We start from the raw sequence: 17,887 nt of genomic DNA, 5'->3' as shown, positions 1-17,887 counted from the left end.
ACTGAGCAGCGAGAGGGCTGTGATACTATGGCTGGCCAGGTACATTGCTGCAGATGGCGAGCGTGCCGAATGGGTCGCTGCTCCACGGTTGGGCATCCGGAAGGCCACATTGAACTTCGCCGCAAAATTCTTCTGGCTATTGGTACGCAACAGAGTGTCGCCCACAAAAGCTGACAATCAGGTCACTTGGGACAGAGCGGTGATGGTTGCTGCATTGGTGGCGGGAGTAGAGATCGACTTTGCCCGAATGCTGCTGGTAGAGATCCACGAGAGAGCTTTCAGGACCTCCACTACTTACCCTTTCCCCTGTCTGATATTTCACCTTGTGCAGGGACTCTGGTGTGCCGATTTGGCATTGTGACAGGCTAGTCCACCCTACAGGGGCATTGGACATCAGCCTTATTCGGGATGACGCGAATGTGGCAGCACCTCGCAGAGAGCCCCAGATTGAGACTCCGGTGGCTCCTACTGCACTGGTTGATGATACAGTGCTAGATGCTCTATTCAGTGGCATCGCCGAGGAGGGGCCTGCACCGACACATGCCAAGGGTAAGAGGCACCGTTCCCATCGCACGGAGGAAGAGAAAGCTCAGAAAAGACAGCGCCGGCAGGAGAAGGAGGCTAGGAGGGCCTTGATTGCAGATGAAGAGTTGCGCCAGCAGAGGGTGCGTGAGAGAGCTGCAGGGGCATCGAGCTTTGCTCCGGTTGCAGTGGATCAGCCTAATTTGGGAGGCGTCGCGTGCACCACTGATGGTGCGGAGCGTTTGATAGAGCGCACTACTGAGGATGCTAGAAGTGCTGAGGTGGGCACTACTGAGGGTGCCCCCACTGATGTTCCAGAGGGCTCCGGGAAACCGGATCCCCCTGCTTGTTGATGATTCGCCGGCGCTTAGCGCCACAGGTTTGCTTCACTCAAATCCATTCACTTTTACTGTCTATGTATGCAATTGTGGGCAATTGCATCTATTTTTGTTGGGGGTGGGGTAAATGGATCGTGAGTGATAGGGCGAAGCCTGAGTAACCCAACTCATGTATCCTCTCTTGGGGTTTTCTTGCCTGTGTTCTTTTACCCCAAGAGACTGTTTAATTTTTGTTGAACCGACATGTCTTAGGATTGTGTGTGTAGAAGCATGATACAGAACGAAGCATGATGGCATGGCTTAAAAAAAATAAAAAAATGATACCCGTCAGTTTCTGGGTTGTATGCTAGAAGTAGGCTACGAGTTGCTGATTGTGTTGGCTCTGAGTATGACATAGTAACAATCGACTTGATTGCATGATTAAACCTGAAACTTGAACTGGGTAGTCTGATAATCTGATAATGAAACTTGTGCCAAGAGTGGGTGAGAATCGTTGACTGTTCAAACAGTTTTGTGCAAAACTAGAACTTGCCCGGTTAGTCCTGCTAAGACAATTCAATCTAGAGGATAGGAAGTGATCATAGGCCATTGTTTTGAAAAAAAAAAAAAAAAACCCATAAATTGCCTAGAAGGATTCAACCAAATGAAATAACTGTTCCCTTTGATCCAACTTTGAGCCTAAAAATAAACCATTTCTTTCTAAAACCCCGAACTCACCTTCCCATAATCTACTATGTTGGCCCCGGTCCCTCCTTGGACATGTGCACTTTGACTTAGGCCAAAAGCCTAAGTTGAGGGTGGCTAATGTAAAAAGTAACTTCAATCTTGGCCCTGACTTGACATCGGGTATTGTGAACCTCAACTAACGGAAAATCCATAAGTTGAGGGTGGCTATGAAAGAGGAAACTGAAAGAAAAATGGGGATGAAAAGAGTGAAAAATGAAAAATAAATAAAATAAATAAATAAATAAATTTGGGGGAAACGTAAGGAAAGGATGTGAATTATTCAAAGAGAAAGGAGCAATTAAATAAAAAGGAATTGAGCTACAAAGTTTAAAGTCACTTCCGTGGTTGAAGAAAATCAAGGGAAAGCGGTAAAGCAATAATATGACAAAAGTAGGGCAAAAAGAGGTTAAAAGCCTAGTGTAATGACAAGGAGGGCAGAAAGTCACTAAACAGTACCCAAATGTACCACACCTGACCCTGAGCCTACGTTACAAGCCAATAAAGTCCTATAGTGATCCTGGAGTCTAGTTTGAAGAGTCTGAGCAGTGAAAATAAGGGCAAGCTTATGGCAGTAAGCACGAACTGTATTTGAAATTACTTCTGAGCGTGAGTGTTGAATAAATCCTTGTACCATGAATGAAATCAAATTTTTACTAAAAGAGGATTTCGTTTGAATAAGGGCACTAGTTCCATTGTTGGAAAGTTGGTATCTGGGTGACAGTGAGAAGGTGTCTGTTGTGTGTCAGTTGGTTGGTCTGTGTCATGATGGGATCCACATGAGTTGGCTTATCGAGTCTAAGAACACGAATGTGCACCCGAACAATGAGGAGGTAGAGAGCCATATGATTGCTTGAGTAGAAATGCTTGCTTCTATACAAGTGTCGTTTAGAGTTCTAGTGCGTCGCTTGAGGACAAACAACGAATTTAAGTTGAGGGTGTTGATATACCGTGAGTTTACGGTATTTCTAATACATTTCACTTACAAGTTGTGTGTGTCTAGGGCCTTTTTATATTGGTTTTTATGTATTTTATCATGTTTTGCAGGAAAGGTGTTCAGGCGCGGAAGTTTAGAGACACCTGAAGGAAATGCAGAAAAAGGCATCCACGGAGGTCATCTACGGACCGTAGGTCCATTCACGGTCCGTAGGTGATGACCGTAGATCAGCAGGAATGTGTTGAGGACAAATCAGGGAAATCTGACCAAGTGTGGAACCATGGTGCCCATTGACGGTCCGTAGATTGATCTACGGACCGTACTGTTGATCCGTAGAGTGAGACTGCGAGGGTTCCAGTACCTGATTTTTGAAGATGCTAAGTATGGAGCTACGGAAGGGATTGACGGACCGTAGGTCGATCTACGGTCCGTGCTGCTGGTCCGTCGTTTGCTTCAGAGAAGCTGATTTTTGGATGCTGAAATATTTTCTAAGTCCCGAGTGACGGAAGGGACTTATGGACTGTAGATCAATCGACGGTCCGTAAGTCAGTCTCGTGGATCGAAGACGCGTACCTGAACAAAACTTTCCTTAATTTGTTTCCTTTTTTATTTAGGATTTGTTTTCTATAAATAGGACATGTAAACCTCGTTTTTGGGGGTTAGACACTATTATTCTATTTTTGCTTTGTAACTTTGGAGATTAATTTGCAACCCTAGCAATTATTGATTTCCCAAGTTCGTTTTTGAAGATTTTGGCTTTGCAATTCAAGTTAATTCTCTGGGTTTATTATTCTCTTTACGTAAGTTCATGATTTCTCCATCTACAATTATGAATTGTGTTCTTGCTAATATGAGTAACTAAATCCACAACTAGGGTTGTGGGAACCATGATCGATTAACAAAGTATGAATAGTAAATAAGCAATTCTTGACTAGTATTTTGCATGCATTGATAATTCTTTCGTTTAGAAGTCTTTTTAACGGTGGCCAACGTTAGAACTCGCCTTGTTACTACTTGCCGGACCAAGGAGGTAATTAATAAGAAAAGAATTATCAACATAGATTTAGTGTGATACTATCTAATAGGCTAGTGTCGATTGGTGCGAAGTAATAACTAAGCCAAACATCGATTATGATGTCTAATATGAGGTAAAGGTAAGGGTTAGTAAATTATACACACGTAGCCGGACCAAGGTGCGGGGTGAAATTCTCTAGATGCCGGACCAAGGATTTAGAGATACCTAACTTATCACTTTGCATGTAATACACTAGAAAAGGATTGCTATTACTAGGATTACTGCGTTATGAGATTATGGGGAACACGTGTACCCTAGTTATTTCTCTTATCTTGATAACAACCAAAGTTGAATCTAATTATTGATTACAATATTAAGTCTTGCTATTCGTTTCACACAAGCACAACCCCCTCCCCTTTTTATTACCTGTTTCTGGAAATAATTTGACTAATTGAATATAATTGTTGGTTAAAAGTAAAGTCTAAACCATTTTCCTCGTGGGATCGATCCCAACCTACAAGTTGGGTTCTTTGCTTGATAACGATCGCTTATGCTTCTGAAAGGAGGTGTAATTTGAGCGTATCATATAGTCCATGGATCTTTTGGTGATCCTGATTTCCGACGTCATTTTTGCTAAACCTTTTCGTGGACATCCATCAAGACCTTAGGTATAGAGCTGGTTTGTCCCGATGGGCAAACTGGCCCATTTTCGAAGTGAAACGAACCCCGTAACGGGTAAACCCCCCATTTTGTTTACTTTCATGTGCTATATTCTATGGATCTTTTGGTGATCCCAATTTTCGACGTCATTTTAGCTAAAAAATTTTTGTGGAAGTCCTTCAAAAACTTATCTATGGAGCCAGTTGGTCCCGATGGGTAAACAGGCCCATTTTGAAAGTCAAATGACCCACGGAGCACGTAAACACCCCGCTTTACCAATTTTCGTGTGTTATAGTGATCCGGATTTCCGTCATTTTTTTTTTGCTGAAATTTTTTGTGCACGTCCGCCATGACCTTAGCTATGGAGCTCGTTGGTCCCGGTTGGCAAACCGACCTATTTTGAAGGTCAAAAGTCCCCCGAAGCATGTTAACCCCCTCATTTTACCAATTTTCGTATGCTATAGGGATCCGAATTTACGACGTCATTTTCCTGATTTTTTTGTAGACAACTGTCAAGACCTTAGCTATTGAGCTGGTTGGTCCCAACGGGCAAACCGGCCCATTTTCAAGGTCAAACAAAACCCGGAGCAAGTAAACTCCCCGTTTTGCCAATTTTCCTATGCTATAGTCCTTGGATCTTTTGGTGATCCAAGTTTCTGACGTCATTTTTTGCCGAAAGTTTTCGTGTACATCCGTCAAGACCTTGTTATGTAGTCGGTTGGTCCCGACTCATAAATCGGTCCATTTTCAAGGTCAAATGTTACCCGAAGAGAGTAAACCCCTCGTTTTGCCAATTTTCATGTGCTATAGTCCATGGATCTTTTGGTAATCCAGATTTCCGACGTTATTTTTACTGAAATTTTTTATAGAAGTAGGTCTAGACCATAGTTTTGGAGCCTATTGGTCCCGACGGGTAAACCGGCCCATTTTCAAGGTCAAATGATCCCCGTAGCGGGTAAACCCCCCATTTTTCCGATTTTTGTGAGCTGGTCCATGGATCTTTTGGTCATCCAAATTTTTGACGTCATTTTTGCTGAAAGTTTTCGTGGACGTCTGTCAAGACCTTAGCTATAGAGCTGGTTGGTCTCGACAGGCAAACTGGCCCATTGTCAAGGTCAAAGGATCCCCGGAGTGGGTAAACCCCCCATTTTGCCATTTTTTGTTTGGTATAGTCCATGGATCTTTTGGTGATCTGGATTTCCTACGTGATTTTTGCAGAAATTTTTCATGGACGTCCATCAAGACCTCAGCTATGGAGTCGGTTGGTCCCGACGTGCAAACCAGCCTATTTTCAAGGTTAAATGAACCCCAGAGTAGCTAAAACCCCCGTTTTGGCAATTTTCATGTGCTATAGACCATGGATCTTTTGGTGATCCAGATTTCCGACGTCATTTTTGCCAAAAATTTTCGTGCACGTCCATCAAGACCTTAGTTATGGAGCCGACTGGTCCAGACAGGCAAACCGGCCCATTTTCATGGTCAAATGATCCCCGGAGCAGGTAAACCCCCAGTTTGCCGATTTTCGTGTGCTATAGTCCATGGATCTTTTGGAAATCCAAATTTCTGACTTCATTTTTGTAGAAATATTTCATGGACGTCCATCAAGACTATAGCTATGGAAATGGTTGGTCTCAATGGGAAAACCAACCCATTTTCAAGCTCAAACAAACACCGCAACAGGTAAATCCCCCATTTTGCCGATTTTCGTGTGCTATAGTCCATGTATCTTCTGGTGATCCTGATTCTGATGTCATTTTTGCTGAAATATTTCGTGGATGTCCGTCAAGACCTTAGGCATGAGCCAGTTGCTTTTGATGGGCAAGCCAGCTCGTTTTCAAGGTCAAACGTGCCCCGGAGCGTGTAAACCCCCCGTTTTGCCGATTTTCATGTACTATAGTGCATGGATCTTTTGGTGATCCAGATTTTCGAAGTCATTTTTGCCAAAAACTTTTGTTGACATCTGTCAAGACCATAGCTATGGTGCCGGTTTGTCCCGATGAGTAAATCGGCCTATTGTAAAGGTCAAATGAGCCACAGAGCGTGGAAGCCCCCATTTTGCCGATTTTCGTGTGCTATAGTCCATGGATCTTTTGGTGATCTAAATTTATAACGCATTTTTGTTGAAATTTTTCGTGGACATCCATGAAGACCTTAGCTATGAAGGCGATTGGTCCTGAGGGAAAAAAAGGTTAATTTTTAATGTCAAACGATCCGTTGAGCGGGTAAACCCCCTTTTTGCCTATTTTCGTGTGCTATAGTCCATGGATCTTTTGGTGATCTAGATTTTTTACATCATTTTTGCCAAAAATTTTCGTTGACGTCTGTCAAGACCTTAGTTATGGAGCTAGTTAGTCCCAACGGGCAAACCAGCCCATTTTCAAGGTCAAACGAACCCAGGAGCGGGTAAACCCCCTGTTTTACCGATTTTCATATCCTCTATCGTTCGTGGATCTTTTGTTGATCCTGATTTCCGATGTCATTTTGGCCAAAAGTTTTCATGGACGTCCATCAAGACCTTAGCTATGGAGAAGGTTGGCCTCGACGGGTAATCCAACGATTTTCAACGTAAAACAATCCCCGGAGAAGGTAAACCCCCCGTTTTGCCGATTTTCGTGTGCTATAGTATATGGATCTTTTGGTGATCCAGATTTCAGACTTCATTTTTGTCAAAAATTTTCATGGACGTCAGTCTAAACCCTAGCTATGGATCCGATTGGTCCTAATGGGAAAAATGACCTATTTTCAAGGTCAAAACAATCCCCGGAGTGGGTAAACCCCCCATTTGGTCGATTTTCTTATGCTATAGTCGATTGATCTTTTGGTGATGCAGATTTCCGATGTTATTTTTGCCAAAAAAATTGTGGACGTACCTCAAGACCTTAGCTATGGATTCGGTTGGTCCCAATGGGAAAAACAGCTTATTGTCAAGGTCAAATAACCCCCGGAGTGGGTAAACCCCTCATATTTTTGATTTTCGTGTGCTATAGTCCATGGATCTTTTGGTGATACAGATTTTTGACGTCTCTTTTGTCGAAATTTATCGTGGACGTTCGTCAAGACTTTAGCTATGGAGCTGGTTGGTCCAGACGGGTAAAGCGGCCCATTTTCATGGTCAAATGATCCCCGGAGCGGGAAAACCCCCAGTGTACTGATTTTCGTGTGCTATAGTACATGGATCTTTTGGTTATCTGGATTTCCTATGTCATTTTGGCAAATAAATTTCGTGGATGTTCGTCAAGACCTTAGCTATGATTACGATTGTTCCCGACGGGTCAACCGGTCATTTTCTATGTCAAACAATCCCCAGATCGGGTAAACCCGTTGTTTTGCCAATTTTTGTGTGCTATAGTCCATGGATCTTTTGGTGATTCAGATTTTCGACATCATTTTGCCAAAAAATTTCGTGGACGTCCGTCAAGACCTTAGTTATGGAGCTGGTTGGTCCCGATGGGCAAACTGGCCTATTTTCAAGGTCAAACGAACCCAGGAGCGGGTAAACCCCCCGTTTTACCGATTTTCATATCCTCTTATAGTTCATGAATATTTTGCTGATCCTGATATTCGATGTCATTTAGGCCAAAAGAATTCATCGACGTCCGTCAAGACCTTAGCTATGGAGTAGATGGGCCCTGACGGGTAAACCAGCCATTTTCAAGGTCAAGCAAACCCCGAAGCAGGTAAACCCCCCGTTTTGCCGATTTTTGTGTGCTATAGTCCATGGATCTTTTGGTGATCCAGATTTCTAACGTCATTTTTGTCAAAAAAATTCGTGGATGTCCGTGAAGGCCTTAGCTGTGGATCTGTTTGGTCCCAACAGGTAAAACGGCCCATTTTCAAGGTCAAATGGGACCCAAAATGGGTAAACCTCCTGTTTTGCCAATTTTCGTGTGCTATATAATCCATGGATCTTTTGGTGATTAGAATTTCCGACGTCATTTTTGCCGAAATATTTAGTGGACGTTCGTCAAGACCTTAGATATGGGGCCAGTTGGTCGAGATGGGAAAACCGGCTCATTTTCATGGTCAAATGATCCCCGGAGAGGGTAAACCCCCCGTTTTACCGATTTTCTTGTGCTATAGTCCATGGATTTTTTAGTAATCCGGATTTTGGACCTTTTTTTGCCAAACTTTTCATGGACATCCGTCAAGAACATAACTATGGATCCAGTTGGTCCCGACGGATAAACTGACCATTTTCTATATCAAATGAACCCCGGATTGGGTAAACCCCCTGTTTTGCCTATTTTTGTGTGCTATAGTCCATGAATCTTTTGGTGATCTGGATTTCCGACGTCATTTTTGCCAAAAATTTTCGTGGACATCCGTCAACACCTTTTCTTTGGAGCCGGTTGGTTTCGACGAGAAAATCGACCCATTTTCAAGGTCAAAAAAGCCTCGGAGCAGGTAAACCCCCCCGTCTTGTTGATTTTCGTGTGCATAGTCCATGAATCTTTTGGTGATCCATATTTCCAACGTCATATTTACCAAACATTTTTGTGGACGTCTATCAAGACCCTAGGTATAGAGCTGGTTCTTCTCGATGGGAAAACTGGCCTATTTTCAAAGTCAAACGATCCCCGAAACGGGTAAACCCCCCATTTTGTCGACTTTCATGTGCTATAGTCCATGGATCATTTGGTGATCCAAATTTTAAATGTTATTTTGGCTAATATATTTTGTGGACGTCCTTCAAGAACTTATCTATGGAGCCGGTTGGTCCTGATGGATGAACCGACCCATTTTGAATGTCTAAAGATCCCCGGAGCACCTAAACAACTTGCTTTACCGATTTTTGTGTGCTATAGTGATCCAGATTTGCGCCATTTTTTTTGCTGAAATTTTTCGTGGATGTCCGCCAAGATTTTTGCTATGGAGCTGGTTGGTCTCGATTGGCAAACCGGCCCATTTTGAAGGTCAAAAGTCCCCCGGAGCAGGTTAACCCCCATTTTACCGATTTTCGTGTGCTATAGTGATCCGGATTTTCGACGTCATATTTCATGAATTTTTTTGTGGATGTCCGTCAAGACCTTAGCTATTGAGCTGGTTGGTCCCGACTGGTAAATAGGTCCATTTTCAAAGTTAAACAAACCCCGGAGTAGGTAACCGCCCCGTTTTGCCAATTTTCCTATGCTATAGTCCTTGGATCTTTTGGTGATCCAAATTTCCGACGTCATTTTTTCTAAAATTTTTCGTGGACATCCGTCAAGACCTTGTTATGTAGTCGGTTGGTCCCGACTCGTAAATAGGTCCATTTTCAAGGTCAAATGTTCCCTAGAGCGAGTAAACACCTCGTTTTGCTGATCTTCGTGTTATATTGTCCATGGATCTTTTGGTGATCTAGATTTTCGACGTCATTTTTGCCGAAATTTTTTATGGACATAGGTCAAGACCTTAGTTTTGGAGCCGGTTGGTCCTGATGGGTAAACCGGACCATTTTCAAGGTCAAACGATCCGCGGAGCGGGTAAATCACCCATTTGGCCAATTTTTGTGTGGTAGTCCATGGATTTTTTGGTCATATAAATTTTTGACGTCATTTTTGCCGAAAGTTTTCATGGACGTCCGTCAACACCTTAGCTATGGAGTCGGTTGATCTCGACAGGTAAACCGGCCAATTGTCAATGCCAAAGGATCCCTAGAGTGGGTAAACCCCCCATTTTGCTGATTTTTGTGTGCTATAGTCCATGGTTCTTTTGGTGATCTGGATTTCCGACGTCATTTTTGTTGAAATTTTTCTTGGACGTCCGTCAAAACCTTAGTTATGGAGCCGGTTGGTCCAGATAGGCAAACCGGCCCATTTTCATGGTGAAATGATCCCCAGAGCGGGTAAACCCCCCGGTTTGCCGATTTTCCTGTGGTATAGTCCATGGATCTTTTTGGTGATCCAGATTTCCGAAGTCATTTTTGCCAAAAACTTTCGTGGATGTTCGTCTAGACCTTAGGTATGGAGTCGGTTTCTTTCGATGGGCACCCCCATTTTGAAGGTCAAACGTACTCGGAACGGGTAAACCCCCCGTTTTGTTGATTTTCGTGTGCTATAGTTCATGGATCTTTTAGTGATCCAAATTTTTAGTGTCATTTTTACTGAAATTTTGTATGGACGTCTGTCAAGACCTTAGGTATAGAGCCGATAGCTTCCGTTGGGAAAACCAGACCATTTTCAAGGTCAAATGAACCCCGAAGCGGGTAAACTCCTCGTTTTGCCAATTTTCATGTGCTATTATACATGGATCTTTTGGGGATCCAGATTTCCGACGTCGTTTTAGCCATAATTTTTTGTGGACGTCTGTCAAGACCTTAGCTATGTAGCGGATTGGTCCCGACCGGAAAACCGGTCCATTTTCAAGGTCAATCAAAACTCAGAGCGCGTAAACTCCCCGTTTTGTGGATTTTCGTGTGCTATAGTCCATGGATTTGTAACACCCCAGAAATTTTGTAGGTTGAACTAGAGCCTAAACGTAGTGTCAATGAGGTATAAAATGAAGTCCTCTAAGTTAGTAGACCATCTAGGTGTGTTATGGTGGTCTATGAGTTAAGGGCTAAGGGAGGAGTGCCAAACAAAAGAGGCAAGCCAAGGCCTAAGGCCAAGGCTGCCCCAAATTTGGAGTGACTGTCTCAAACTCCACGGCCATCACCACGGCTCGTGGTCATAACCACGAACCGTGGGAGGCTTCGTGGAGTTTCCTTGGTCGAAGGAGAGGGACCTCCAAGTGTCCCAAACACTGCCTCACCCTTCACTAGAGGGACCACGAGTCGTGGTCCACTTCACAGCTCATGAAGGTGGGCGTGGAGTTCTCTTAGGTTTTAGGGAGTTGGGGGTTGTTAGGGTAATTACTGCCCAAGGCACCACGGGCACCACTACGGGTCGTGGTGCACTTGACGAGGGAGAGGGGTGGCTTGTGAACATCACTTGGCACCAAGGCTTGAAGGCCTAGCCTCCACAAGGCCAAGTCATGACCAAGACCATCACCACGGACCGTGGTCATGACCACGGATCTTGGGAGGCTCCATGTCTTGCCTTGGCCAAGTGTTGGCTTGTGTACGAAAGGGGATCCACTGCCTCCAACACCACGGGCAGTACCACAACCCGTGGTGCACTTTCACGGTTCGTGAATGTTGGTCGGGGTCCCTGATAGGGACCATTTAAATGAGGAGTTTTGGGACTTTTCCTTTTAAGTCCTATTTAAGTAGGGGTGTTTTGGGTATTTTTAAAGGCTAATTATATATAGGTTTTTAAGTCTAAATTCACAAGTTTTGGTCATTATACACAACACCCTATTGAAATCAAAACTCTCCCACTTCTCTCTAAACTCTCTCTCTAAAAATCTTAGAAGAAGAAGAATACATTGGAGCTAGGGTTTCAAGGTTCTTTCCAAAATTGCTTGGAGTTCTCCATTGATTCTCAAGGAATCAACTAAGGTATGGTTGCTTATCACTCTTGGGATTCCTTTCCCCAAGAGGTCCCTTCAAGATGAATTTCAAAATCTCCAATTTCTAGGTTTTCAATCCAAAAACGTGGGTCTTCTTTCTAAAGTGAAATTGATGTTATAAACTGAATTTGATTGATGTTATATGAACAATTATGAATGAATTTATGTTGTATTTGTGGTTTCTTGAAGAATTCCCCATGAGACCCATGTTTCTCCTTCTTTTCCTAATTCTAACCCTAGTTTGTGTTGGATATTGAGTGAAGGCTATGAATCGAATGTGATGTTATGTAATTCATGTTTTTATGATGATTCTACCCTATGTTATGTATAATTTCTATGAAATTAAGGTTGAGTCTTTGAATGAAGCCTTGAAGGCTATGAAAGGAATATGCCAATTGCTTATATTGATGTTGATTATGTATTACTTCATGAATTACTTTGTATTATGTATTGGTTATGAACTGATTGGTGATTGAAGTTTGAATGTCCTATGAAGGACAAAAAGGTATGAAGGTTGGTTCTTCTTTGAACTTAAGTATGAAAGGTGATTTACTTAGATTGTAATGATGGTATACATAATGTGTTGTTGTGGTGTTCATGACCTATTTTCCTCATCCTTAACCCTCTACACTTGAATTAGCTATGAAATATGTATGTATGTTATGGTATGATTGCTATATGATTGAAAGGTAGTTCTCATGATTATAGTGTATTGTAACGTGAAAGGGTTACTCACTTACTAAGTGTTTCTAAAGTAAAAGATTGTTACTCACTATGAAGACATATGAGCTATTATGGTAAGATATTTGCATAAGAGTCTAGTAAAGTCTAATGTGAACTTATGTGATGACTAAAGATGATTACTAAAGGGAATTAAATACTTAGCACTGAAATGGAATGTAAATGAGATAGGGGTCTCACGTTTAGTAAGTCCGGGCTCCCTACATGGGTTTCCTCACGCTTAGCAAGTCCGGATTACCCACGATATGTGTTGTCTCATGAGATGGAAATCCTCCACATTTAGTAAGTTAGGATTTCTAGGAACAATCTCCTTGACCCTTAACTATGTGCCCACATAGGACTTTAGCTTAGTGGATCCACCTAGATAGCTATGTACGGATAGTTACACCTTAGGCAAGTGTTAACCCTCTCTTTTCGGTGTGGGAATAGAACACCGGATTCCATTTAGCTCTCATGGTCTATGTCAGTTATGGTAATATCTCCCTAATGTAAAACTAAATGAAGATATGAAAGGTGTGAACTTTTACTAGGGCTTTCTTAAGGGTTTCTACATTGTGTATGAGAGGGTATGTGACTTCTCTTGCACATTGCACTTATGGGATCCTAAGAGATGGTTGTTGTAGTGTTCTCTTATGAATATGATGATTATGACTTATGTATGTTGAAGCTATGCTATGTATGATCATTATGAATATGGTAAGTTATGATGAAGTATGATCTTATGTATGTATGCATGAAGTAGGTTGCTTAATATGATACTTGGCTTTGAATACGGTTATGGGATTCTATTCCTTGCATTGCACTAGTATTACTTGGGTTGTCTACGTGTTGGGATGATATTATGTTGGTTTGTACTATGATGCTTACTTTGTGTGCATATTGGATTTACTTGGTAAAAAGCATGTTTTGACTAAAATGACCTTTTATGCATGGTTCAATGGTTTTTATGCATAGTAGCCATACTTAGTACATGTGTTGTACTAACCCATATTGTTTCCTTTTTCCCCAAACATTTAGGTTTGGGCCGTTGAGGAATCAAGCTTACCTCTCAAGACACTTGGAGTTGCTTCCCAAAGTTGGTGAGTCCTCAAGTCCGAGGACATGACTCTATGATCTAGCTTCTATGTTTAGTTCTTTGCTTATATTAAAAGACATTGTTGTACTTTCCTATTTCTAGACTTCTTATTGATGTAAGGGCTAAGTCCCATTTTCGATACTTCTATGTCTAGATGTTACATTGTGATGAAGTTAGATTCTATTTTTCATATATGAAGTGAAATTGAACTTCTAAAGTAAAAGTTTTAAATTTTCCGTCTTTTTATTCTATGATACATGCTATCGAATACGCCGATAACGACTAGGGGGTGCTCTCGGGTCGTTACAAACTTGGTATCAGAGCATAAGGATGAGAATAATGAAGGATCCATGTCACAAGATACCACGTCGAGTAGAGTCTTGTTCATGGGTGTGAAGCGCACCACACTTATGAATGACATGTTATGGATGCTTAGGAACTTTCGCTTTTTTGTTACTCCATAGTAGTGCCTAAGAGTCTTAACTCTATCTAGTCTTTTTCTTCTAATCCTTCTCTTGTGCTTATAGGCAATAAATACAAGAAGGAACAATGCAAAGAGGGCCGGTGAGGAGAATCTGAATGAGGCGGTTCCTCCTCAAGTTCCTATTGAAGAAGGGGCTATGTCTAATGATGAGATAAGGTCGGCTATTCATAATTTGACTCAAGTGTTGGCCACTCAAGTTGCTAGGGATGCTAGGGTGCAAGTGAACCCCAATGCTAGCACTACCGCTTCTAGGATAAGGGATTTCACAAGGATGAATCCCCCTACTTTCTTTGGCTCCAAGGTGGAAGAAGATCCACAAAGATTCATTGAGGAAGTGTTTAAGGTTCTAGAGGCTATGGGTGTGTCCTCTCAAGAAAAGGCGGAGTTAGCCGCCTACCAACTCAAAGATGTGGCACAAGTGTGGTATGAACAATGGAAGGAAGGGAGACCTATTAGAGAGGGTCCGATAAGTTGGGCTACATTCAAGATGGCTTTTCTTGATAGGCTTTTCCCCTTGGAACTAAGAGAGAGGAAAATGCAATAATTCGTCAACCTTCGTCAAGGGGGTATGAGTATGAAGGAGTATGGCCTCAAGTTCACTCAATTTTCCAAGCATGCTCCTACTTTGGTGTCGAACCCTAGAGCTACAATGAACAAATTTGTTATAAGAGTATCCGATCTTGTGGTGAATGAATGTAGGTCGGCTATGCTAATCCCAAGCATGGACATTTCTCTTCTTATGGTTCATGCCGAACAAATTGAGGAGCGAAAGCTTAAGAAAGTTGGTAGAGAATTGAAGAGGTCAAGGGCCGATGATGGAAATTCTTCTAAGGTTAGGTTTGAAATCCAAGATAAGCCAAAGTTCAAACAGAGGTTTTCCAACCAAGGTCCTCCTAGCACTCCAATGGTTAACAAAGGTAAAGTGTCTACCCCCAAGCCTTAAGAAACAAAAGGTGGTGGTCCTTATGTTGAAAAGCCTATTTGTACAAAGTGTGGCCGAAAACATGAAGGCAAGTGCCTAGTTGGCACGGGTAATTGCTATGGTTGTGGTAAGAGCGGCCACATGAGGAGGGACTGCCCTATGCTAAAGGCTCAAGGAAGGGAAAATGCTCAAGCACAAGCAAGTGCCCCAAATCACGATGCTCCTAAGAAGAATCGCTTCTATGCTCTCCAATCCCGAGGTGATCAAGAGAGTTCTCCGGATGTTGTGACCGGTATGTTACAAGTATTTTGAATTAAAGTTTCTCTATTGTTGGATCCCGGTGCCACTTTGTCTTTTGTAACCCCTTTAGTGGCTATGATGTTTGATATGCTTCCCGATGTCTTAAATGAACCCTTTTTGGATTCCACCCCGGTGGGTGATTCCATAATTGCTAAAAGAGTTTATAGGGGTTGTCCTATATCATTACCCAATAGAGTCACTTTGGTTGATTTGGTGGAACTTGATATTTTAGACTTTGATGTTATATTGGGAATGAATTGGCTTCATGTTTGTTTTGCATCCATAGATTGTAGGACCCGAATTGTGAAGTTTCAATTTCCTAATGAACCCATTTTAGAATGGAAGGGAGGAAATTCCGTCCCTAGGGGAAGGATCATTTCATGTCTAAAAACTTATAAGTTGATTTCTAAGGGTTGTCTCTATCACATTGTGAGGGTCAAGGTTCTTGAGTCCGAGATTCCTCCTTTGGAGTCGGTCCCCGTAGTGAAGGATTTTCCAGAAGTCTTTCCCGATGACTTACCCGGGATTCCTCCCGAACGGGAAATAGATTTTGGCATAGATTTATTGCCGGATACACAACTCATTTCAATCCCTCCTTACCGGATGTCCCCAGCAGAGTTGAAGGAATTAAAAACTCAACTCAAGGATTTGTTGGATAAGGGTTTCATCCAACCTAGTATATCTCTTGGGGTGCAGCGGTGTTATTTGTGAAGAAGAAGGATGGATCTCTTTGTATGTGTATTGATTACCGACAATTAAATAAGGTGACCATTAAGATAAAACATCCACTCCCTAGGATTGATGATTTATTTGATCAACTTCAAGGAGCGAGTTACTTTACAAAAATTGATTTGAGGTCGGGTTATCACCAACTTAGGGTGAGAGGTGTTGATGTTCCGAAAATAGCCTTCCGAACAAGATATGGTCATTTTGAGTTCTTAGTGATGTCCTTTGGTCTTATAAATGCCCCGGCGGCTTTCATGGACCTTATGAACCGTGTGTTTAGAAATTTTCTAGACTCATTTGTTATTGTCTTTATCGATGACATCTTGATATACTTAAAAACTGAGGATGATCACATGAATCATTTGAGGATAGTATTGCAAGTCCTCAAAGATCACCAACTCTATGCTAAGTTTAGCAAGTGCGAGTTTTCTCTAAGATCAATTACTTTCCTTGGTGACATTGTTTCTAGTGAGGGTATAGAAGTTGATCCAAAGAAAATCGATGCGGTCAAAAGTTAGCCTAGACCTTTGAGCCCTTCCGACATCCGAAGCTTTTTGGGTTTTGCCGATTACTACCGGAGGTTTGTTGAGGGATTTTCATCTATTGTATCTCCACTAACGGCCTTAACTCAAAAGAAGTCCAAGTTAGAATGGTCGAAATCTTGTGAAAGGAGCTTCCAATTGTTAAAAGATAAGCCCACCTCTGCTCTGGTTCTGACCTTACCGGAGGGCACCGAAGGGTTTGTAGTATATTGTGACGCTTCCCGAGTGGGTTTGGGTTGTATCCTTATGCAGGATGGTAAGGTTTTAGCTTATGCCTCGACACAACTCAAGGTGATTAAGAAGAATTATCCAACTCATGACCTTGAGCTAGCGGCCGTAATCTTTGCCTTAATGATTTGGAAACACTATTTCTATGTGGTACATGTGGATGTGTTTACCAATCACAAGAGCCTTCAATATGTTTTTAGCCAAAATGAATTGAATCTGCGACAAAATAGGTGGTTGGAACTCTTGAAAGATTATGATATGAGTGTCCTTTACCACCCCGAAAAGCAAATGTAGTTGCGGATGCTTTGAGTCGTGTATCTATGGTAGTGTGTCTCATGTGGAAGAAAAGAAAAAGAGTTAGCCCATGATGTAGATAGGCTAGCCCGATTGGGTTTCCAACTTGAAGATTTCCCAAAAGGAGGTGTCATGGCCCGTCATAATTCCGAGTAATCGGTTGTTGTTGACGTGAAGTCTAAGAAATATCTTGACCCTATTTTGATGGAACTAAAAGAGTCGGTTCTCAACAAAGCAATAGAAACTTTCTCTCAAGGAGAAGATGGGGTGCTTAGGCACCAAGGGAGGTTATATGTGCTGAATGTGGATGGCTTAAGAGATACAATCTTAGAGGAGGCCCATGGGTCTCGATACTCCATCCATCTAGGAGCCACCAAGAAGTATCGCGACTTACGTCAGATTTATTGGTGGAACAAATGAAAAGAGACATAGCAAAATTTGTGGCTAGGTGCTTAAATTGCCAACAAGTCAAAGCCGAGCACCAAGGATCGGGAGGTCTAACTCAAGATATCGATATCCCCACTTGGAAGTGGGAAGAGGTCAATATGGACTTCATGGTACGTTTGCCTCGAACTCGTAGGCAACATGACTCCATTTGGGTCATTGTGGATATCTTTACTAAATCATCCCATTTTCTTCCCGTCAAGGTTTCTTATTCGGCGGAAGATTATGCTAAGTTGTACATTAAAGAGATTATAAAGTTGCATGGGCCCCATTGTCGATTATTTCGGATAGAGGTGCCCAATTACTTCCCATTTTTGGAGGTCTTTCCAAAGTGGGCTTGTTACTCAAGTGAAGCTTAGTACCGCATTTCACCCTCAAATGGATGGTCAAGCGGAACGCAGCATCCAAACCCTAGAGGACATGTTGAGAGCCTGTGTCATTGACTTCAAAGGTAATTGGGATGACCACCTATATTTAATTGAATTTTCCTACAACAATAGCTACCACT

Source organism: Solanum verrucosum, unplaced genomic scaffold (genome assembly GCF_900185275.1).
Source record: "Solanum verrucosum unplaced genomic scaffold, falcon-dt-bn FXZP01000224.1, whole genome shotgun sequence".
Classification (NCBI taxonomy): Eukaryota; Viridiplantae; Streptophyta; class Magnoliopsida; order Solanales; family Solanaceae; genus Solanum; species Solanum verrucosum.
This window is presented reverse-complemented; position numbering follows the sequence as displayed.